Source organism: Papio anubis, chromosome 5 (assembly GCF_008728515.1).
Source record: "Papio anubis isolate 15944 chromosome 5, Panubis1.0, whole genome shotgun sequence".
Taxonomy (NCBI): Eukaryota; Metazoa; Chordata; class Mammalia; order Primates; family Cercopithecidae; genus Papio; species Papio anubis.
This window is the reverse complement of record NC_044980.1, coordinates 31,716,948-31,720,983: the sequence shown is the minus strand read 5'-3', so window position 1 is coordinate 31,720,983 and position 4,036 is coordinate 31,716,948.

Here is a 4,036-nt window from a genome sequence, read left to right as displayed (position 1 = left end):
CTCTTTTTAAAGGACTGATAGCAAAGAACACTCACAAACAGGAAAGGAGAAACTATTGTGTTGCATAAGAGTAGACATAGGTAAATATTCTGAGTCTTTTAGAAAAGATTAAATTACATCCAAGATTCTTTGATTTTTTTTTCCCCCCCAAGGCAGAGTCTCTCTCTGTTACCCAGGCTGGAGTGCAGTAGCACAATCTCAGCTCACTACGACCTCCGCCCCCGAGGTTCAAGTGATTCTCCAGCCTCAGCCTCCCGAATAGCTGGGATTATAGGTGCTGGCCACCACACCCAGCTGTTTATCTACTTTTAGTAGAGATCAGGTTTCACCATGTTGGCCAGGCTGGTCTCGAACTCCTGACCTCAGGTGATCCGCCAGCCTTGGCCTCCCAAAGTGCTGGGATTACAGGCATGAGCCACCACACCCAGTTGACCCTTTGATTTTGAAGACAGGTAATAAATTATATATTTTAGAACAATTTTGATTTTTTTTTTTTTTTTTTTGAGACAGAGTTTCACTGTTGTTGCCCAGGCTGGAGTGGAATGGTGCAATCTCGGGTCACTGCAACTTCCGCCTCCTGGGTTCAAGCGATTCTCCTGCCTCAGCCTCCTGAGTAGCTGGGATCACAGGTGTGCACCACCCACCCAGCTACTTTTGTTATTTTTAGTGGATACCAGGTTTCACTATGTTGGTCAGGCTGGTCTCAAACTCCTGACCTCAAGTGATCCATCCGCCTCGGCCTCCCAAGTGCTGGGATTACAGGCATGAGCCACTGCACCCAGCCTAATTTTGATTTTTTTAAAGTGGTTAAAATAAAAACACTGCTGTGCCACTCGAAGGGGCAAATTTCCATTCAGAGGAAGTATCAGTTATGTGTAATCCTCATTCCCCACAATGTTGGATAAACTAAGTGTTACCCAAATTCTTAGACAAGAAAAGAAGTCACCACAGAACCAAGCTCAAAAATGTAGAGCAAGGAAGATCTAATCTTATCTGCAATTTTAAAAAATAGACACGGGGTCTCACCTGTTGCCCAGGCTGGCCTGGAACTCTTGGGTTCAAGAGATCCTCCTGCCTTGCCCTCCCAGAAGTTCTGGGATTACAGGCATGACCCACCGTGTCAGGCCTTATCTGAAATTTTAAACAAACCCTAAAAAGACAAGTGCCTTCTCTTCTCATGCCAGGCCCGGGTGCTGCATTTCACTGCACAGATGTGTGGCCCTACAGGTTACAAGCTCTCTGTGCTTGAGTTCTCAGCCTTGATGCTTCCTGCCAGGGAGAGATGTTCATCGTCCTGCAATTTGAGCTTCCAAAGGCTCAAATTTAGCCTGAATGTAAAAATCAAGGAGGCTCAAATTTTAGCCTGGAAGGTACAAATCAAGGAATATGTATCAAAGTAACAGGAACAAAGGAACAATCTTCTGTTTCTTGCCCTTACCATTGAGTTTCTCCCTTCTCATTCAAGATGTCGCCATGGTAACTCACATGTGCCTCCAAACAGCCGTGATGGACCCGGTTGGAGACTGGATTATTACTCTCAATTTTTCACTCCCTCCCTGTAATAGAATTTAGCATCCACAGCCTTTGCCCTAGACTTTGCAGAGTCCCCCACTAGAGTCCACAGAGCACATTTTCATGACCCACTGATGCTGTTCTTGACTATGTGATTTGTTTGCCAATGGAATTTTGGTTTTTTGGCAAAGTCTCTGTCATCCAGGCTAGAGTACAGTGGAATGATCTCGGCTCACTGCAACCTCTGACTCCTGGGTTCAAGCAATTCTCCTGCCTCAGCATCCCAAGTAGCAGGGATTACAGGCACCCATCACCACCCTCAGCTAATTTTTGTATCTTTTAGTAGAGATGGGTTTTCACCATATTGGCCAGGCTGCTCTTGAACTCGTGACCTCAGGTGATCTGCCCTCAGCCTCCCAAAGTGCTGGGATTACAGGTGTGAGCCGCTGCGCTGGGCCTTGCCAATGGAATATTAAAGGATGTCACCTGAGCAGAGGTTTTCAACGCATTTGCATGGTTTGGCTTGCCTTCTCAAACCTCTGCTAGCTGCCAAGAGAAGCTGCTGGTCCCAGCATGAGAGCCATGTGGGGCAGACACAATCTGGATCCACAGCCTGAAGCAGAACCACCACAGCCGACCTGAACACCTATAGGTGAGATACATAAATGTGGTGTTGATGTTGTTGTAAGTCGCTGAAACTCAGTGTGTTTTTCAAGTAGAATCATTGCAGTAAAACCTGACTGATCCAACCTCCTTCTTTGGCGGGTCCCCAGTGCTTACCATGCAGCTCCATGTCACTCCAATGGTCACTCCTCACCAGACAGTAACTGTGACTCTTACTGCCCAAGTTTCCACCCTCCTTGCTGTGGCTGGTGCCCTGTCGGTCACCCGTGTGACATGTCCCATTTCTCTGGAGTCAGAGGCAAGGTACAGCTCCCCTTTGTTGCTGCTGGAGTGACACACCTTTTTCCAATCTGGGTTAAACTCTTTGAGGCCATAAAACAGTTCCCTGTGCTGTTATCTACAGCTCTCAAGCTTGACTGATTCGTTTTTCACTTCAGTAAATGATCCTTCTCCCCAGGAGACTGACATAAGACAATTGGGCCAAAGATTATTTGAGACACTCCTCAGGACTACATTCAAACCATATCCCCTACCGACGAAGGAGAGAAAGTACTCTTGCTGCAGTGAGTTGCTTTCCTTCTAGAATACCGTCAGGAGGGGTAAGGTAAATGTGGGTTATATTCCTCCAGGCCAGCTGACCAGCCCGTGCACCAGGCATCAGGCTCTTTTGAGAAAAGAATCCCAGGTGGCCCAAGTGGAAATTCACATGAGCTCCATGGCATAAGCCTACACTCTGGGACTCAACCTAAGGTAAGTGGCTGGTAAGTGACACGTTCACCTTTCCGTTCTCTAGAGAAGATAGGTCTGTATCAGGTGAGTCCTGGAATAGTCATTATCCACTCATCCAACAAATATTCAAATATGGTGCTAAGCACCAGAGACACAAAAGTGAAAGAGGCAAAGTCTTTGCCCTCATGAAGTTTATGTTCCTTGGAGGAGGGCAAGGAAACAGTACACAAAGAGACAGACATATAAAGACATCATTTTCAGTAGTGATAAGGGTTATTTTAAAATGAAAGGTAGCTGGGCGCGGTGGCTCACACCGGTAATCCCAGCACTTTGGGAGGCCTAGGCGGGAGGATCACGAGGTCAGGAGGTCAAGACCATGCTGGCCAACATGGTGAAACCCTGTCTCTACTAAAAATACAAGAATTAGCCAGGTGTGGTGGTGGGCACCTGTAATCCCAGCTACTCAGGAGGCTGAGGCAGAAGAATCACTCGAAACCAGAAGACGGAGGTTGCAGTGACCCCAGATTGCACACTCCAGCCTGGATGAAAGAGCAAAACTCCATCTCAAAAAAAAAAAAAACAAGGAAAACAGTGGGGAAAAGGCCTCTTTTACATACAGCAGGAGGAGAATGTCTCTGAGAACCTATGTAGAACCCTAAGTAGACACCTGAATCCAAGGACCCCCCATCCCCCCGATTAAGGGACGGAACACACCATAAGAAGTATGAAGGAAGAACACACACAAGGATCCTGAGACTGGAGTAAAATTCACAGACTGTCATGAAGGCCAGTGACTAGAGGAGAAGGAGCCAAGAAGGAAGCAGTGGGTGGCCAGGGGCCAGTTCATGTAGGGGCCTGTCCACTATGTAAGGAATTTGAGTTTGTTTTGTTTTTATTTTATTTTATGAGACAGAGTGTCACTCTGTTACCCAGGCTGGAGTGCAGTGGTGTGATCTCGGCTCACTGCAACCTCCACCTCCCAGCTTTAAACAACCCTCCCACCTCAGTCTCCCACATAGCTGGGATTACAGATGTGCGCCACCAAGCCTGGCTAATTTTTGTATTTTTAGTAAAGACAGTGTTTCACCATGTTGGCCAGGCTGGTCTTGAACTCCTGGCCTCAAGCAATCCGCCAGTCTCGACCTCCCAAAGTGCTGGGATTACGGCTGTG